The sequence below is a fragment of the Vidua macroura genome, chromosome 2 (assembly GCF_024509145.1).
Source record: "Vidua macroura isolate BioBank_ID:100142 chromosome 2, ASM2450914v1, whole genome shotgun sequence".
Taxonomy (NCBI): domain Eukaryota; kingdom Metazoa; phylum Chordata; class Aves; order Passeriformes; family Viduidae; genus Vidua; species Vidua macroura.
Genome location: NC_071572.1, coordinates 21,258,283 through 21,270,571, shown reverse-complemented (window position 1 = coordinate 21,270,571; position 12,289 = coordinate 21,258,283).

The following is a 12,289-nucleotide window of genomic DNA, read 5'->3' as shown; positions in this document are numbered from 1 at the left end:
GGTGACAAAACAGTGAAATCATCCCACAAAACTAAATATTGAGGTAAGACATCATCCAGACCTAGGTGGGTGACAACAACCCAGCCAGGGTTTTATTGTCCCTGGGAGTGCCCATTCAGTTTTGTTGATGTTTCTGAAACAAATCAGGATTACCACACTAAACCTGAGCACAGGGTAAGGTCCAGCACTGAGCAGGAAAGTTGTTGATTCCTGGGTTAGATTTCTGTGGAGACACAAAAGGCCTGATTCACCTTGACATTAAAATAAAGCAGTAATATCTCTCTGTAGTTTCTTTAGCTCCTCCACAATCAGAATCTTACCCTGAATTGCCTTGCAGAGCAAACAGCAACTTCACAGGAAAGCTCCCTTATGCAAATTATGCAGCAGAGGTACAAGGATATGCAAATCTTAGAGGGCACCTGTGTCTGAAACTGTTCTTGCTGAAAAGGAGAAACAGAAGATTAATTTGCTATGGTATTTGCCACAAAATATTACAGTTTATAACTGATAACTGAACATCTTCAATAAAAAAGATAAAAGAGCTAATAGATAAAGTAGAGCAGATATTATATAGGTGTTAAGAAACATAATGATTCCCCTATAATAGTATTCTGCCATATGACACAATGAAAGCCTTTGTGATGTTACTCATTATGATGAAGTAGCCACAAAACCAATGCTGCCACTTAGGAAAAGAGCCATTCTTCTCCCTGGCTTTTTAAAAGAACCTGTCCTGCCAACCATGAAAACAATTAGCTGACCAATTGGCCCTGCCTTTCTTTGAAAACCAAATTCTAAAAACCAGATAGATATTTAATGAAAAATAAGACTGCATACCTAACTGTATTTGAAAAATTTGTTAACTCTTTTCCAGTTTTATTATTGCAGAGAAAGATGGAAAACATAGAAAGACACTTTAAAACATGAAGCCTGCCCTTATTACACAGCACAGACACATGACACAGACATTTAAAACTCTATTTGCTACTTTCTTCAGCGGTGGGATCTGGTAATTTCAAAATTTCCCATCACTCTCCATCATGCATAACACACTTCACAATCCTCTCACTTTACTTTCCTTCTACTTCTCCTTTCCTATATTTTTTCTGCTCTCTACTTCTGGCCCCTCTCCCTCTCCCTCTCTCTCTCCCTCATCTTCTCCTACTTCCTTTACTTTTACCTCCATAGAAAATACACTTTCTAAAGACAAGATCAGAAAAGTAAAGTAGGAATTTTTCACATAGATAATTTTTTGCACTTTAATTAAGCTTCTACTTTTGCAGCACACATGCATCTACAATGAAGTCTAAAATTAAAGACTCTCGGGCAACAAACACCTTTTAACATTACAGAATACAATCACGTGGCAGGAAAAATGTTCAAGATTTTGTCATTCAGAAGTCACTAAATCCATCTGTATTCACAATGCCTCTGAACCATTTTTTTAAATATAAAAATCATAGTGCCTCCTTGACACTTTGACATACCTCCCATCAAATGACGCTGGGGCTTATATTATTTGACTAGAAATCAATAGTCTCATCCTGAGACTACCTGTACTGGTTATCATTCTGCTGATAAAGATTTTTAGACATATACTTAAAGAAAACTATTATGAGCAGTATCTGCAAATTGACTTCTAAATGCATAAACTAAACAGAAAGATAGTTTGGTGAATCGCTTGTTATTTATCATATATTTTCATTAAAAGGCCCTTCCTCACTGAACTAACAACAGAGCTAAATAAGCTTTGTCTTATGTCAACAAGACTGTACTAATGCTGACAGGTGCTGATCTGACCTCTGGTTATTAGGATCTGACAGCTGGGTTAGATACCATCTGCCATCATTTAGGGATGTCACCTGAGAGTGACGTTACTGATGTGTCACGAGGGCCAATCGCTGCTGTTTTAGCAACACTTCGGTTCTGCAAATGGAGGCAGAACATGAATGAACAAATCCTTCAGCTACTGCACCTACTGCAGAAAACTTGGCTCCTTATGTGTAAAGTGAAAGTTCCTAAAATTCCTCACATTTGTCATGTGAGAAGAAAATTTAATTCAAGTTTCAAATACAAAAATTTAACTGTTTCATTTATCACTACAGTAACAAATTAAAGTACTATGACTATAAAATAACGACTTCTAAGGATTTCCTGTAACTCCTGTATCTTCCTGAAAGTACCAACCTTTTCCCTTACATTCAGTGCTCTGTCTTACAACATGGACATCTACTTTTTTACTATTTATTCTTTACTGCTATAAGTAAATGGCCATTTATTAAATACAGTTCCTGCAGTACTCAGCAATGATGTTTCAGGAGCTTAAACATTACAATTTACCTGTAATGTTAACAGATTTAAACTTCCTACATATAATATGCTATAATTGCTAATTTAACAGTCTCCTCCCATCCCACAAAAATAAAACCAGCAAAACCCAAATAAAACAGTTCAATAACTAAAAAAAAAAAAAAAAAAAAAAAAAAAAAGCCTACATAAAACCAACAAACAAAAAAACCCTGAGGAATTTTACATAGCTAAAAGACTCAGTGACAGTGTTGGGGCTGCTGGAGAACTGGCTTTTGTGAAAAGCCAGACTTAGCCTGCTTCTACCTGAACACCTTTACAACTTTGTTGAAGTAGAGGCTACCTATAATCTTCAGATGTCTTTGTGACACTAAAATGACAACACACCAAGAACATGAAAATGTTTCTCTCTGACTTTGTATAAGTAAATGAGAGGATGCAGTTGTTGGTCTAACACCCCTTGGGAATCTACAGAATGAAAATAGAAAAAAAAAAATCACCCCTCTCGCTTTACAAAAGGTAAATTAAGATTCAAAAGTTTAAATGGTTCAGTAAAGATTATGTACTAATTTGTGCTTAGTTATTTGCTTATGATGAAATATTTGTATATGCCCTCCTCAGCTAATTATCAACATTTCTACAACACGAAACTGATTAAATGAACAAAAAAAAAATTAGATGTTTCAGTAAGTATAAGCCTCTGGATATAATTCAATATACATGGTAAATAAAAGAAATTAAACAATGCAATGCGTTTAGATTATCACAATCTAAATATAGTATATGTGTTAGAACTGTCTCAAAATGTGAATTGATGTTGCATGTTGTTAATACTAGGTTTGTTTATATTTTCAAAAATCAATATAATTTAAAAGCTAATTATGTAAGAGACCAGAATAAGAGAACTATGCGCAATTCCATTATTTTTCTCACATTTGATTGCTCAAACAGGACATAATGATCATATAAAAAGTACAAAATGCAATTGAAACAGAGGGGAAAGATGAGAGAAACAGAAATTAGCGATTGTCTACATTCATCTTTTCCAATTTCCTCAATCAGCCTTCACATGATTACCTGACTTTCTACGGAACAGATAACTCTATTATTAATTGCTATTGAAAAGAATTTCAATAATGCTCAAACTTCCTTTTCAAAAGCAGGATTTGAAAACTCAGAAGAATCTTTGCCTTATCTTCTGAAGCATAAAGAAAAAAACAGATGCTGACAGTGATTTTCTACTTGTGGAAAATGTATGTGTGCTCCTCATAGAACAGAGAGGTATCATTACAGACATATAAAACTTCTTCATTACTTCTTCATTCCAGATTCACCCAGTGTGACTGCCCTCAAAGGTTCAAAAATTGTATCAACTCTGATTCTGAAACTATCTGCCTACTCTAAAACTAGCCAATATCACATAACAGAGTTTTGGATATTCAGATTTCTGGTGGATGGAAACCCCACTAGACTAGCAGTAGAAAACATCCATTTTCCTGTGGATTTTTGCTAGTCTTAAAAAAGCAAACAAACAAACCAATTAAAGGAAAAAAAAACCTAACCAACAAAAATCCCCTACATTAAGAGAGCAAATGAAAAAGGCCAAATTTTATCTCTCCAGTCACTATCAGTGATTTAACACACAGCATTTTCCCTGTTTCAGTTTGACAGTGTAACACATAAAACAATTGCTGTGTAACGTAACAACCAACTACTCTGCAGTTCAATCTCATGTGTGTATAAGAATTTGAATTGCCACTCTTGCTATCCCATCTGTTTCTCTGATTGCTGCTGGCTTCTCCACAGGGATAGAAAACAGTCATTTAGTTGCCTCACTGTTAACACCTGTGATTGTTGCTGGCTGAGAACAAATATGCTGGGCTGCTGAAAAAGCCATACTAGCTTTAAGGTCCTTACTCTTAGATGATCATTAATTGCTGGATGAAGGTAAAAGGTGGCCAGAACTGTAATGTAGATAAAGTTATTAAAGTAAGAGACAAAGGCAGGCTGGGGATTGGAACTAGTTGATCTCTAAGGTTCCTTCCAACCCTAACCATTCTATGATTCTATAATATAAGCCTCTGTATATCACCCTGTTAGGTATTGTTAGGAATCAGAGTCTTTATTCTCATACAGTAAAGCAATCCTCATCAGGTAAAGAACATCTGCATCTGTAAAGAACATTTATGACTTTAACAAGAAATGTTCTGTCTGGGAGCTGTAGACTGGGGATCACTGATACGTAAATGAGTTTGGGTTTTTGCATTTATCTTTAGGATGATCCCTTCCTCTTTTTTAAAATTTAACATTTCCTTCCTCTATCTCCCCTCTTTGAGTTCTTTATTTCCATGCATGAAATATACTTTTTGTAGAGACAGAAGCCCATGGCTTGATACACAAGGGGTAGAATATCTAAATACTAGAATAATGTGAGGGGACTTTGAAGGGCACAAACACAGGGCTTTCTAAGAATGGTTGTCTTGTTATATATTCATCCATCAACACTGACAGAAGCACTAGAAAAACTATCAATACTTCAAGGAACAGAGTCATATTTCAGACTTATATCCTGCACCTCAAGTATTTTTTGAAGTTAATGGCAATTAAAAAAAATATTAAAACTTTTAGGGAGTGCTAGGTAATGAAATTGCTTTCTATTGAAAGGGGTAAATTATCATATTCCATCAAAGGAATTGCTCCAAAGAGAGTGAATTTGTCTCAAGGTGAAACCGATAAACAGAAAGATCTCATAGTATTTTTATTCTTCCTGCCAACAGATGAAGAACACATACATTAGGCTTTATAAGTGGGTACTTTTGATATGAGAAAGCACCTGTTGACTTGGCAGTGAACACAGCTACTTCAGAAAAGGCTTTGTCTTTTCTGTTTCAAAGTTTCAAAGGACAGTTCTGGTAAAAATTTCTTTTGTATCTTATGTAAGGACTGACTTATACCTCACTTGGTCTTTTCTCTGACCAGCTGGACTGTGAGGTGTAAGAATATCTGCTCCAGAGTTTTAACTGTGGTGGCAGCATTCATGAGACTGAAGGACTGTTACAAGGACTCTCACAGTAAAGTTTCTGCAATTTGAAAAGGTAAATTACACTTCCAGATCTGGGGATCTCCATTTTAAATGCAGAAGAGACCCAAGGGAAAAAAGATGGAGAAAAAACAACAAAGGGAGGGTGTTTTGACTCTATAATAGCTTGATTTGTACTGTGTTCTGATGCTTTGTGAAATGCAAAATTTCACCTTGGTAAGCTGAGGCGAGACTGGAGACTGTAGTTTTTATTTCTTAAACAAGTGCTGTAAAACATCAGGAAAAAACATGTTCATCATAGATTTTTTGAGGCAGTTCAGAGCTGACCATGCACATTGAGAATACTCTGAATGCATATCAAGGACTGGGTCTCTACATGCAATCTTAGAGGATTATATATGATTAGTAAAACTATGGAATTATGAGTTTCAGGTATTTCCAGGATCAGAATGTTGAACCACTATGCCAGTTTCGGTAGAAATATTTTGATTCATGCAGCCTAGTAGAATTTAGTGCCACTAGCCAGGTTGAGTGGTTTGTTAGATTTAACAACAGTTTTGGATCTCTCTGTGCTGGATTCTAGAAAAGAACCCCCAGGAAGACTTAAGACATCTCAATATATTGTGGATTCCTATGAGCAGGTCAGCTGAAGTGTCTCATAGATTCCCTTACATGCAGTGCCAGCATCTCCATTGACTGTGGTGGCTACTCAAATACCCTGTACACATGCAGACAGCAAAATGAAGGCGTTTTAGTCTAAGCTTGTTCCATGCCTTCTCAGAGAATATGCAAGAAGCCTCCAGAATGTGGAAGCATGCTTCATCTAGAGGGAACAGCATGTAGATGTGTCCACAGAGAGAAATGAACTGGTGACAGGTTCTACATGGTCTGTGTGGAAAGTATCATATTCCTTATCTCCATCTATTCTGATTAAACCAGCAGCTACGATTCCACCCAGTAATGTTCATTAACAATCAGTTTTCTTACTTGCATAACATTTATTTTTAAAATTCAATCAAAGTATTTTCTTCTGATGATCTTTGTTTAAACAGTAACTAGTTTTTAATTTATCAGTAATGTGGGGTAGCTGACTTACTAAGAAGCAACTTACTCTAATTTCCAAGCTGCAGATCCACTACTCAAATGCACTACTGGCATCTCTATCCATACCTGCTCCTCACAGAATGGTCTGGGCTGGAAGGGACCTTAAAGTTCATCTAGTTCCAACCCCCCTGCCATAGACAGGGACACCTTTCATTAGACCAGGCTGCTCAGATCTCTATCCAATTCAGCCATAAACACTTCTAGGGATGAAGCAACTTATGAAGGGAACATTGCATAAATTTGGTTTGTAGATTTCAAATGAATTAAGGGCATTTTTAATTCACAGTGGTTAGTAAAGAGATGTATACACTTGGTAAATAGTCTTGTGTTGATGGCATACTCTCTCTTGGCTATAAAAGTTAGAAACTGCTAAATAATTAAAATAAACTTGTAAATTTGGTCAAGTAAGACTACATGCTTTTCCATATCTCATCTGTGTTTTCATCCATTTTCTCTCACAGCTGGAATGTAGGTTACCATTAGAGTATTTCCTTTTCCCTTCTGAATTTCATTTATACTCCTGTATTGTCCTGTTTTTCATTGAAAAGGATTGTGTAGTGACTTCAACTTCTTACTAGGACAGCAAATGTGTTGTTATGGAGACACCCAGCAGGAGCTTACATCCTTGTCTTTAACTGGGGAACCTGCAGGTTTGCTCTGAAGTTTTCAAGAACAGTCCCTGGTCATAAAGCAGCTTTGGAGTTAGGTAGGTTCTCTCAGTCTGTGTTATTGCTGCAACTCTCTCTCACCTTGTACACCTGAGTAGAAAACACAGAGAAATCCTGAGGCCATACACACTCAGGAGTAACAAATCACATCCTTAATCGTCAGACAGTGCTGGATCCACAACATCTGTGTCATTTTTGACTCATTTTTCTCAAATGTCTCCAGGATCACCAGAGCAGCTATTCCAGAGGTCTGCTGTTTTTCACCATTAGGAAGATTTTACTGTGTTTGCCTGCTTTGTTGGACACTATAATAAATAAACAATAAACTGAATGCAAGTTATGCTATTTGTTTAACATATGCTAAGGAGATGCCTATTTTAAGTTGTTCTATATTGTAAAGTAGCTGTTTTGGGTTAGTTGTCAAACTATAAGGCAGTTTTATTTCATAAAGCCACATTCACCTCCACTTTTAAAGACTTCATAAAACGCTTGATTACTTCTCACAGACAAATACCTCCAAATGAGGATTAGTAAAGGATATTGCTGTCTGAGACTGACTCATTACATCTTGTTATCCTTTTTCTCTGCATCATTTGGTAATTAGCACAGCATTTATTTTCTCATATCTTGGTGATACTGTTATCAAAACAAATTATGTATGTGTTTTTCATTTAGCCACTACATAACCATGCCTCTCCTCCAGACTGCAACCACAGAGCAGTGAGGCAGACACTCAGTTACATTCTCAACTATCACATAAGTCTTAGCATAGGAAAATAATGCTGATAATGGAGGGGCTACAGTCTATTCATTACATACATCCGTGTTTTTCTCCAGTCCTGTGGAATGACAATAATCAGGTGGAATTAAGGCCGTTTTAGTATGTATTGACATTTTTTATAAGTCTATATCTAATCCTTCTTTCAGTAGAAAATTAAAACTATACTTTTCAGATAATCAAACACTCAAATTTCTAAATTTCCTGGAATTACAGTTGAAGCCAGAATAAGAAACCACACAAGGACTGACATGACAGAAAATCTAATTGTGATTGTATTTATATGTTAGCATGTCTTTAATCCAATTTTTATTTTCACCATCGTGAGTTGGTCCTGAAATACATCTATGCACTGATCCCCTGATCCTTAGGTATCTCAAAGTTATGCATTTATTTTAAAGATTTTTAATGTCTTTGCCCATTTCCTAACATGTTGGAAGTTTCAAATCTTAAAATCTTGTCTGTCATACGTTTAATGCACAGGGAAAATATAAAATATTTAAGGATTAATATCACTTCTGTGCTAGAGAGGAAAAGTAGTTTTTATTCAAGGGCATTTAATAGTTTCTCTTCTATGCCATAAAAGAGCTTTTTTATATTTCATCTTATTTAAACTCTTCTCTATTTCAAATCTGTCATCATGTTTTCTCAGCCACAAGTTTCACTTGCATAGCAATGTACAAAAGTAATCTGATTTTTCTTCCTGAATGTGCTTACGCCACATGCTTATCACTCCTATGGGACACAGCTTCTCCTCAAATATCTTTAATGAATAGAAAAAGAGTTAAGCACAAGTTTGTCTGTAAGTATGAACACAGATCCTGGTGAGCCAAACCTCAAGGTGATGGCAGAATTTCAGTTCATTAGTAATTTTCTTTTGTATTTTTGAAAGATAATACCTACTTTTTGCCTTGTATACCAATAACAAAGAAACTTCAAGCAATTAAAATAGAAATTTTTAATCGTTTAGGTAGTCACAACTGTAGGTAAGCCTTTCTATTTTCTGAATATTCAGCCAATAAACAAATATTTATTTATAGCCTGCAATTCTACTCCATTCAACAATGGTTCAACACCATTGCAATTACATATTATTAAGACCATGTTAAACTTTATCACAACCAAATTAATTGAATCAAGATACTAAGCTAAACACTGAGTTAGAATATAAAATAACTTCATTGCTATATCATTAATTAAATTAATTTTCAGGATAAACAAAACAAAACAAAAAAAACCACCCTGCTTGTTCTGATACAGATTAGCTGCTTAAATGCACATGTGAATCCCAGACTAGCTTCATTAATTTATTTATGCTTGTTTTTGATCAGTTTTCTTTTCTTTCCTATTCACGTCAGTATCTTATCTGTTTTTCAAAAGATTAAAGATAAAAGTAGAGTGTTATCTGAGGAGTTACTGTCTAATAAGAGGAAATTTGCTGGTTTGCACTTCCTTTTGTTTCTCTATTTAACCTGATTAATTTCAGATATGATGAATAAAAAGCATAACCGATTAGATATTCTTATATTCAAATGTTGGTAAAAATAATTAAATATATTTATCTGCTGATAACAAAATGAGGTAACACAATTAGTTTTTTTTCCCCTGGGATGTATCTTTGAATGAGTGTAAATTGAAAGAATGTAATTCTTTAAGACAGAAGTGCAAATTATTATTAGAGTATATAATCAGTGATAGAAGATCAGTTTAACAAAACACCTCTGAAAGTTACCACTGAAGAGACATCCTTAAATAGCATCTACTGGAAAGCTGAAGGGTTTGATTGTAGCCTTAATTTTATTTAAGGAATGTGCAATATTCCTGTACCACATAAGAAAGCAGTCACTCTGAAAAGATATATTCCAAATAGAAAATCAGTTGACAGGGAATTCCCAGTAGGACTCTGTGGAGGAATATTCTTGAATCTATAAACAAAATGGAGGGGAAAAAAAAATAGAAATTAGATTTATAAACCTGAAAAAAAGTGGTTTTAAAGGAATCCAGCTTTAAATCACAACAGTTGCAATAAATTTTGGTGGGTTTTTTTTTTTTTTTTTCAAATAGTATCAGAAAATTATCCTATATAATGTATAAGTATCACCTTAACAAAAAGTGAGGGTGGGTACTAAAGGGCTATAGAGGAGATGCAAAGCCATTTCAGTGATGAGAAGCTGAGGACAGAGCTCAGAATGCAAATTAAGGCACATCCATTCGTGGTGACAGTGACTAGTCATTGCAGCAGCTGACCATTCAGTGTGTTGACTCTCTATCTTTCAAAGCTTTCAGATCAAAACTGGATATTCCCAAGGAAGTTATCTCTTAGCCAAACCCAAGCATTTAAATCTGTAGGCAGTGAGGCTGGGTAACAAGTTTTAATTAAGCTGAGGAGTAACGTTTTTGGATGAAATTTAATAGTCTATATATAGAAGATGCTACAAGGGCATTAACTAACCTAGTGGGGTCCTGTAAATTCAGAAGGTGTATATTAGGAGGTTAAATACATTGCCCTCTTTGCCATTGTATAGTTTTTGGCAGCTAATGTCCTGGACTGCAGGATGATAATTAGACATTCAGCATCATTTCAGCAAAGAGAAATAATGTTTCCTCTGAATCATTCCTGTAGTACATTTGACTTCTCTCATTGGATCAATACTAGATAAAGCAAAGTCATCATGTGGTGTTTAAGGTGTAAATGGAACTTTGAGGAAAAGCATCAGAAACTAGGTGTCTATTGCAAATTTTGTTGTGTTACATCATAGGCACTGCTCCCAACCTTAGAGGGTTCTAGCTTTTTTCTTTTTCTTTTTTTTTTTTTGAGATGGGCAGCTTTCAGAAAATCTGCTATACGAAACCAATCCTATTCCTAGTCATTTGAAGAAAATTCTCAGAATGGAAAAATAATCCCAGTGCCCAGTGGAGTTATATCTGAAACTATATTAGAAGCTAATATGTTGCAATGTCCCAGATGTCTGATGGTACATAGGGAAATAGTTACAGTGAATGAAACCACAAGAACCTCCTCTTAAAAATAAGATTAAAAACATGTTTTTACCACAGCTTGAATTTACTTTTCAGGTACTTTCTGAAAGCTGTCTTATCAGTAGTTTCAGCCAAGGTTTTAAAATCTCTGCATTAGCAGTCCCAAGAAAATGATGCAATTTGCTATATTAATTATGACAATTTAGTTCACTCACTTTGCTGGTAAGAAGGGATTTTTTATCTTTATTTTAGCCCAGAATCCACCAAGCCCTAAGTGATTGAGGAAGGGAATACTAATTTAATAATCAAGGATGAAAATGTCATTTGCTCAGTTTTACTCCTTAAATTCTTCAAACTGCTGTTTTATGGAGGAAAGAAAAAATAAGAAGGGGCAAAAAATTATTAAAATACTTAAAGAGTAGATAAAAATTAAAAGTGGATCGGAAACAAAATTAAAATTATATCTGAATGAAAAAGTAGAAAATGTGGATTCATATCTATGTTGTTATAATTAGTTGAACTCAACAATATATTATTTCAGGGTGTGTCTTGGAGAACTTTTAAAAGTGTATATCGTCACTTAAACCAAAGAATTTAAAAGAAAAAAAAAAAGGGTTTTTTTATGGCCTGATAAAAATGCAAAAGATATGTCACATATGAGCCATCTTTTTCCCTTCACAAAGTTACCTACCTCTCCCTCATTCAACTGAGATGAGACTGGTTTTCTACAGGCAGTGAAATATTGCTATTGATGTGCTGATGTTTTAAGATATTCATTTTTTGCCCAAATTAAAAGTGAGACCCAGAATTTTTTCTGTATTGTTATTATTATTTTAAAAGGTGTTTCATATTAGCTTTCAGGAATCTCTTTCAACGAAGACCCATAATTTCTGAAAACTCATTTCTTAGTAATTATGCTCAAATTACATGCCTTTTAAAGGGCATGTAGTGATACGACAAGGGGTGACAGTTCTAAATGGAAAGAGGTAAGAGTGGATGCTGAAAACAAGTATTTTACAATGATGGTGGTGGAGCACTGTAACAGGTTGTCCAGAGGAGCTCTGGCTGCCCCATCCCTGAAAGCATTCAAGGCCATGTTGGATGGGGCTTTGAGCAACCTGATCTAGTGGAGGTGTCCCTGCCCATGGAAGGAGGTTTGAACTAGATGAATTTTTAAGTCCCTTCCAACCCAAATCATTCTGTGATACTATGAAATAACAAAAAAGTCTAAAAAGAATGATTGTATAAAAACAGGAGTAACCAGACATTTAAAAAATATTATTTTGTTCTTATATATTTGAACAAAGTTTTATCTGCTCTCAGTAATGACTTTCCAATTTCTTAAACTGCATATAAAAATGCATATGCAACCCTTAACAGACAAACCTATTCCTTTCAAAAGTAATTTTACAA